The 9310-nt window shown below is 36.9% G+C and overlaps 1 protein-coding gene and 1 pseudogene across 7 annotated transcripts in view; both read right to left on the reverse strand.

The window, feature by feature from the left end:
* Positions 1-9310, reverse strand: part of Pcdh7 (protocadherin 7) — a 443283-nt gene that overhangs the window by 260607 nt on the left and 173366 nt on the right. The gene's annotated exons all lie outside the window — the stretch shown is intronic.
* Positions 6534-6634, reverse strand: LOC111812484 (annotated as a pseudogene).

The following is a 9310-nucleotide window of genomic DNA, read 5'->3' on the forward strand; positions in this document are numbered from 1 at the left end:
AAGAGAAGAGAAGAGAAGAGAAGAGAAGAGAAGAGAAGAGAAGAGAAGAGAAGAGAAGAGAAGAGAAGAGAAGAGAAGAGAAGAGAAGAGAAGAGAATGGTTATGGTGGGGAGTAAAAGAAAGGTAAGCAGTTAGACTAAGTCTTGACATACGTGATACAGGTTATAGTCATCATTCATATGTAAATTGACGTTTCATCTGTGGATGACACTGGTAGGATTTTTGACTACCTTAAGAGAGAAAACCACTTTATATTTGTAATTCTGTCCCTTTGATCAAATACCAATACTACATTTAGGAAAATCCATTGAATTTCAATGGATTTTCCTAAATGAAAATTTTCGTTTTCTGACAATAGCAAACTGAGTGATCTTACTTAAATGTTGCTACCCACAATTCCTCTTTTACAAAGATAATAATAGCCCCCAGTTTTAAGGGTGCAGTGAAAAGCCAATGAAACCATATAAATGAAATGGGTTGGCCTACAAATGAATGACAGATACATAACTGGAGAGAACTAAAGGCCCGTCCTGGGGGCCTGGTGTATGCAGCTACTTGTAGGCATTGCTTCTTCACTGCCTTTTTTCACATTTCTCCTTTGCTTTATTCTTCTTATTAAAGAAACAGTATGGAAGGATGTGTTTTTGTACAAAAGCTTGAGCTTTTCAGAAGAAAAAAAGATAAATTCACTAAATGAACATGTTGGCATTTCATGTTTTGTTAGGAAAACACAGATATTTATAACTTGCAAATAGCGTGAGCACTCACAAGTAATTCCCACACATTGATAGGGTGAGTAGTCAGAAATATGGTTGGCCTCTGTAAGTTCACTTCTCAGGCATCATTTGATTATAGAAAAGAATCCTGTATTTACCGCATATTATCTCAATATCTAATTTCACAAAAACAATTTATATCACTCACCATCTTCTTGGAAAATCTACTTGAGTCTTTATGATGATAGAAAAGGGACATGTTAGACATGAGGAAAAAGAAGACAACAATAGAGGGCTGGCAAGATAGCTCAGTGGTCTAAAGCACCTGTTTAGGAAAGCTAAGGCAAGCGATTGGATCCCTGGCACCACATGATGTGCCAGCCCTGCCCCCAGCGTGGGCTGAGCTGCCCAACCCCCCAAAAAAGACACCAGTGGAACAGTCATACTTTCTTGTTACTATTATTTGGGTTCCTATGTGTATTTACCTTCCACATTTGTAACAAACTTAGGATGCTATAGCTGAAATAATACATTTTATTTCTTTCTTTAATGTCATGACTTTTTGGTGTTTGTTTTTTTAAAAAATAAAGTGATAGGCATTGCTGTTTTATACACTTCAATGATATCTTGATTTTCAGTTTAGATATGTTAAAAATATATATTTGGTGCCTATAATTTGCATAATTTATTATAATCTCATATAGTGGTTGACTCACTGCTCTCTCTGCCCCTTAGATCTTATTATATGCATTCCATGAATTGAGAGATGACATTAACAATGAAACATGAAATTAACTCTTTTATTCTGGAGGTAACAAGATAGGCTTAGTTTTTTTTAAACATTTAATTTCAGTTGTTGTTGTTTTAAGAAAACTGCTTCTACTGGCAGATCATAAATTAAATAGCGATGGCATTTAATTTTCTGCACTCTGTTTGACAGTGAATTTAAAAAACAAAACAAAACATAGAGATACATTGCTGAGGGGACTTATATACGGCAACCATTTTTCAATAGAGAAAGATTCCTGATGGTAATTAGTAATTGACAACAGATAACTCTTAAAAGACCCTGAAAAAAAGCAGAGGCTTAATAACGATATCATTGATAAAGTGTATGTATGTAAAGTGCATAGTGATACCCCTAACACTCATTGATTGCTTACTGAGTGCCAATTTACAGCTTATTTAATTGTCACAGCAAAGCTGCAGGTAAAAATACTGCTGCTATTTTGCATTTTACAGAAGACACCCAGGCCCATTCAGGGAATTTACTTTCAGTCACGCAAGTGCTAACTGAAGCACAGATCGGTTCTTGCTCATCATGAACATGATGGCCTTGACTGATCCTTGAACACTGACAGACATTCACTGGGACTTCTGCATATATTGATAAGAGCACCAGAATGCCTAAACCACATTCCAGCACAGCTCAGCTTATTAAAAAATAAAGGATGGTAGACACTGGTCTACACGAGAAAACCAGTCCTCAGGAGGATAAAGTCAATTATCTGAGCCACTACTGATAAGGGTTTTTCATAGGTTCCTTAGGCTGAAAAATTAGACATCCAGATTTGAACTCTACTGCACCGTATCTGTGGTTTGTTGTTACATTCCAGCCAACTGCAAAGGAAGAAATATATAGTCTGTTTTCCATCATGTGGCTTAAGCCATTTTCTTAATATCCAATAAACCTCCCTGCTTTGTTTTATACAGGTCAGCTGTTCTCCACTCTAGGTGCATATCTGCAGTACTTGGGAAACTAAAAGAAAACTATAGTATTGATGCCTGGAATACATCCCAAAAGTATTTTGGGATGAGCCAAAGTATCTATGTCAGCAGGGTTGAAGAACCCACTGTGATCCTAAAATAAAATGAGAAATAGTCTAATTTTAATCTGTCTTGACTTGTTTGTAATCTCAGCATTCAGCCATCATATATTTATAAGCCTGGGCAGGAGAGGTATTTGCTTATTCTCTCCTTATGTGGTTTTTGAGGTACTATTTCTACTTCAATATTCTCACTGTGAATGTGCTTTATTGTAAAATATCTCCAATCTTTTGGAAGGAAACCATCTACACTTTGAAAACAATTACAGAAAATCTTAAATGAGTATTCCTTCCCACTCACTCTACTTTGTGAAAACTGGCTCGAGTGTTATTCTTTTTATAACCATAATACATTGTAGACATGTAATTTGTAATTAAAATTAGCCATATTTGAAGCTTTGTTCAGACACAGGATGACTAATAGTTTTATTTATTAGTACTGGAGTAACCAACGTACCATTAAGAAAACAAGAATATTAATCTTTATGAAGTTATCAAACACTTCTCAGGAGACATGTGTAAGACCCACTGTGCTATAAATGAACAATTTGTACCACTGGTGAGAATTTGTAGAAGTTCAACTCACTGTGTGAATTTGATTGGCTGGAGAACACTGAGTTGACAAGGAAAGCACACTTCCGGGTGTGCCTCACAAGCTGCGGAAGTGTAAACATCAGTGCTGAGTCTAGGCCTTTAGGCCTTCCTCTCTGGTACTGCTCCCTGGCCTTGCTTCCCTGCCATCACGAACTAAGCTTCTTTCCTCTTCTGTGTCCTTCTGCCGTGATGTTCCTGCCTTAAATTCAGCTGTCCAAGAACTGAATTCCCTAAAACCATGGGTCAAATTTAATCTTTCTTCCTTCAACTGTGGGTGTCACATGTTGTGTCCCACTGGAGAAAACATGGGTAATACAGAGGTCTATTTTTCATCATAATACTGAAAATATTTATTGCAGGCTTGATTTTATTACCATACCACTAAAAACTAGTTCCTTTAAAACTGTAAATTTTTCATGCTACATTTTTTTCCTCTATTTCAAATCATTTCACACATTTATTACAGCAAATCCATCTAGGACAAGTTTCCTATACTCTGTCCTGTGACTTCCGTATATGAATTTGTAAATACTCATAGACACAATGATGAGTGCTTTTATATACTGCTTTGTAGACTGTGTTTCTACCCTAAAATACCACAGTATTTTAATTGAATCAAAATCCTTGCTGCCATAAAAATGTTTCTGAGTGATATAAATTTTAACAGTTGTTTGAAGGCTTAAAGAACATTGACAGAGAAGATTGAGAGATAATATTGTACCCCTTAAATCACATGAACTTCAGTCATTCTGGAAATGCTGCAGGAGCTGGAGCTGGCCACTAAGCTCGTGCATTTCAGATGTGACTCAGAAGGGTTAGTCGGTTTCTCTGCTCAAGTCATCATCACCTGGCTTTGAATCCTAGCTTGAAGCGTTCCCTAGCTCTAGAGCACAGGCAAGAGAATTTACTAAGCCTCATTTACTAATCTCTAGTAGGGGCGAGACTGCCATTTTGCTAATGAACTTAGGGTACACAACCAGAGACTCTCAATGTAATCAATTGGGACACTGCTCATCTCTGAATTCCTCTAGCTACGCACTCAGAAAATATGGAGTTCAAGAAAAAGAAAAAAAAAAAAAAAGATGCTTGTGGTGAATTCACAATTCTGAAAATCAATGGTATGAACCACATAAAATGCTGAGCATACTGTTTTATTATTATTACTATTAGTATAGAAGGCAATAAAATGGGAGATAAGTTCATTCATCAGGAAATTCAATTATGGCAACTTTTAGAGTGGGAGCAACTCCTTGCCCTTCTCCCCCAACTTCTGCTGCCCTCACGGAGACACATGAATGAGGTTAAGAGCCACAGTCAATCAGGTTCTATTCTAAGAAGGTACTGGAGAAAGTAGAGAAAATAGAAATCAAAGGATGGAGTCAACAATACAGGAAAATTCAAAAGATACCTTAGAAATTACCAGATAATTTTACCAACTCCTGGCAGATGTACTACTATTTCCCATTGTGTAAAATCCTTCACAAAAACCATAAAACAATGAAATTTATTTTTCTTCATTATAGACAAGATCCCAAGGAATTAACCTTACAGGAAAAACATACATCTTGAAATATAGACACAGGTAACCGGAGGCAATAGAGACAGGGAGGATTAAGTATGACAGGAACATTTAGCAAAAGCACCAACTACGTATGCTAAGGAATGTGAAACTTTATCCTTTAAAATCTGCAGAAAAACAATATCCACGGACATTTATTAATGAAATGTACTTAGATATATTCAAAGAGGTTGGAATAAAAATGTCTTAGAATTTAAAGTGTTCTGGATATTTATTCTCAAAATCCAGAGTAACAGGACTCAGGGGCAGTGATTTTCAACTTTTAAAATAATTACAATGAGAAATAAATTTATTCTCCTATCGTATATTGTGTATATATATATATATATATATATACATATATAACAATATTTTACAATACTTCATGCCATGCACTGTGATAATTTCATTTTAACTGTATTTCAGTCCATTCTATTTCATTCATTCCAATCCGTTCTCATTTTCAATTTCAAAATGCTCATTAAGACTCACAAAATAGGTTTTTATGATCTATTACTGGGTCTCAACTACACCATGAAAAACAAAACAGTTTTTGTTAAAAACAGAGATTTCGGCCCCCTGCACCCCAGATGTGCAGCCCATAGCCAAGGCCTGGGACTCAGGACTGCCATCTGTGGCCACACCTATGCTGCTCTCTGTGCGCCGAGACCACAGCTGATCTCAACTCCCTGGTGTTGTCCACCTCCAGGCCCCTGTCTGTCTGTCCTTCCTTGTAACCCAAACCGGAACTGACCTCACGTGCACCTCAGTTTGATGACTGGGATCATATTTACCAGATTCTTAACCTAAGCACCTAAGAGCGCATGTGCCAGGCACGTGTTTGAAACCTCCTTCCCGGTTGGTATAGTTCTCAGAATTCAAGTCACAACCACCAGGAGAAACAAAAGCAAAAACAAAACTCCTCAAAAGCAATCTATGGTCATTTAGTTCATGCAGAGTGCTTTCCCCTGAGGCTACTTTTATGGTTAGAAAACAAGAACATGTTAAACCAATTTGATTTAACTCTATTTTTTAAGTGTATATTTATCTTACCACAAATTGGAAAACTTAACTTCTCGATTTTCCTATTAGGGTTCAATGACAAAAATGTACCTTTGGGAGAAAAGAGGCAGCATTTCCAATGCATTCCCGCGGTGATCTGAACAAGGCGAACACTACTGAGCTGAGAGCTACTTGGACCAAGTTCTACAGAGAGTCTCCATCGTTGCCAAAGAAGGGCATGTGTTGTGCTCACTGGCTAGAGTCTGAAATGATTCTTCACTCTCATAAGCAATTTTAGAGCCACATCCAGGATATCACTACTGGAAAGTAAATAGGAGCCAGCAGGTTTGTCTGCTCACCTGTACGATTTACTACCGAAAGATACATACATATGTGCATTTTAATTCCGCTTACTTCATTACCATTAAGCTCTATCATGTAAAACTAAATTAGTAGGTCCTAAATCTTTCATCTTTTTCCAAGGAATATAGGAATTATAGAACTCTAGGTCTGTTACAAAGGTTTTATATATATATATATATATATATATATATATATATTATCCATATCAAATATTGTTGCCTTAATTTAAATATTGATTATTAATCAGTTATTTATAGTAAGAATTAAGAGATCATTATGTAAACTAATAAATATTTTATATTATTTATATTCTTTTGTCAATCCTTTTTAGAGCAGCTGTATATATGTCCATTTTCCCTTCCTTTCCCCTCGTTTTCCTTTCCCTTTCCTGCTTTCCTCCGCCTCCCTCCTGAGCTCACCTTTCAATCACAACATTTCTTCCTATTTTATAATATCTATTATACATGGTTGTATAAAAAAATGGACTACTACAAGAATCTGCATGGCATCCCTGTGCAGGAGCCGTGCTAATCTTCTCTGCATCATTCCAATTTTAATACATGCACCTCAGAAGCAAACACCCTTTAGTTGACCTTAAGAAAAAGAAACTTCCAAAAATGTTTTGAGATAGGTAGCGAAAATAATTTCAAGCTAACGAACTATTTGCTTATGGCTCAGTAGACCATCACACTAGAAACATTCTTGAAATATCATTGAATGAATGAAGTAACAAATGAGAGCATGATTCTCCATCTTCTGTCATTCAGGGTCTTTAACTATTTGTATTACCACTATAAAAAAGGAACCTGTGAGGCTGCTGAATTATCTACACTAAAAACTGCCAGCGGCAGGAAGGAAGCAGGAATTGGCTAACATTTCTAGCTGCCAGTTTCCTCACATATGCAGAGGTGTGTACAGATTGCAAACAATTCACATGTATTCACTTAAAAATTAATATATAAGGTCAATGTAATGGCACTTAATTATTGGTACATGATACAGTAAATATATTGAATAATAAAGCTTTAATAACCTTATCAAATTATCCACTCTTCATTAACATTTTCCACACAATTAGTCTGAATTGGTGTGGTTCTACTGTACAAAACTGGTTAAATTACTATTTAATGTATGCATCATACGTAAGGCTGAATGAGGAACAGTTGTTTCTTGCCCAATAATGAAGCTCATACTACAACATAGCAACTCACAACATTTATAAAAATTGATTAATTATTTTTACAATTCACAGTGATTTGTAGCCCAAAGAAAAGTTACAGGACAGATTCCTGGGAGTCCCTCCAGCAAAGGAATAGAGAGTCAACTCAGCCAAACAGAAGTGAGCTCCATTGGAATAAATAAAACCTTTCAACTAATACCAGTGTATATCTGTTCAGTTTCTAATTTGTCAGCAAGGATTTAATTGGTTTTTTGTTTGTTTTTTGTATTTTTAGGGAAGGGTCTACCATGTGCTCAGGGTCTCACATCTAGATCGGACTCATAATGATCCGCCTGTTTACAACCTCCCAAGAGCTGGGATTACAGGCAGATGCCACCATGCCCAGTCTCAATTGCCATCTCAGCATGTCCTGGGGTTGGGGCCAGCACGGCAGCCCCAGGAATCGAACCCTCAGCCTCTGTGACTGCTTGCAGGAGCATTAATCTGCTGAGCTATTTGGCCGGCCCTTGGATTTAATTCTTGCTTAAGTCCATATAGCTACATTTTAAGCTACACGATCCCTAGACACCCCAAAATTTATAGCTCAAAATATCGCTGCAGATTTAGCTAGCAATTGTTCATGGTAAAGTGAAAGAAAAATGAAAATGCTGTTAGAATAAGTAGTTATGGCATAGAGTTCAGAAAGAAACGAACTCTGCCACTGCTTATCATTTGTATAATGAATATCATTCTTGCTTTGAAGACTGGAAGGCACTCTTTTCATATCCTAGATATTGAACTAGAGTTCTATGTACAGTGCATTAGATGAAATAGAAAAGATAAAATATTGATAAGGTTTGAATTATTGATACGCTCAGTTGATAAGGCAGATATCTCCATTTTCTACAACACTTCCATTTTCTGAGTTTCTTGATTCTGATGTTATTTCAGTTGGTTTATCAAGTAAACAGAGTAACGAGAGCCTGCAGAAGGTATTGGGACTCAGCAAAGCCAGCGCTTTTGGGTACTAGCATCACAGTTCACGTATATGTGTGTGCGCGCGTGCATGCACCACGCTCTTGGGCTTCTGCAAGTAGCCCAGAAAAAATAAAACCAAAGAAATAAAAAAAAGCTGAAATTTCTGCCAGCAGTTCACCAACCAAACAAGTGCTTCACATCTGACTTTAGGAGCACAGTAAGTTGGAAGAGACGGTGTTTCTGATGATAGGGTGAGTGGAACTGTGGAGAGACAAATGTAAGCACAAAACGCATGTACAATCTACTTTACAGGAGAAGCACACGATGGATGTTCACAACCAAACTTCTTACAGCTCTTTATTAGGCTGACTTTTTAAAATACCATTTATATCTTCTCAGTATCTTACATAAAGATACATAAGATATTTCTATTCTCAGTATAGCTGAGATTGCATGTCACGAATTATATATATATATATATATATATATGAGAAAATATATAAAAATGCAAGAAGCTATATACTGTCTGACTTCCTGAGGAGTCTGAATGATTTTCCAGAATGCTAGCTCCTGCCTTCCTCTGCACCTTCCACTGCTACTGGAGAAATTGGTACCAATTATTTCTGGTGAAATCATTGTGTTCACATTGACAGTGTTATAACTGATGCTAAAAAGAAGTCAAAGAATAGTCACCCCTCATGGAAGATGAAACTTTGTTACGTCATAATACTAATAAGAAAAGGATGTAATACCAGCCAATAAAACTTATTTAGCAGATATAATTTTTCTGAGTAAAATTTTAGGTTTCACATATGTTGCTTATTTCTCATAAAAGCCATATGCTTCAGTGCTACAAATTGGTAAAGAATAAACTTTAGTTTCAGAGATGCTGCCTCACCTTACTCAGGCATCCAATGCAAAGCTGGCTTCTAGATGCTTCTATTCTCGGTACTTCTTTTTCACCTCATGGCAGTCGTATGATCACATAAAAATGGAAACAGACCCAGAGTGCAGGCCCAGCGAGGGAGTGAGATGACTGAGGCCGTGGGATCCTGAACAGACCCTGAGCGCAGGCCCAGCCCAGCATGGAACCCTTCAGCAGAACACCCTGCAA

This window comes from Octodon degus, unplaced genomic scaffold, assembly GCF_000260255.1.
Source record: "Octodon degus isolate 3935 unplaced genomic scaffold, OctDeg1.0 scaffold00006, whole genome shotgun sequence".
NCBI classification, from domain to species: Eukaryota; Metazoa; Chordata; class Mammalia; order Rodentia; family Octodontidae; genus Octodon; species Octodon degus.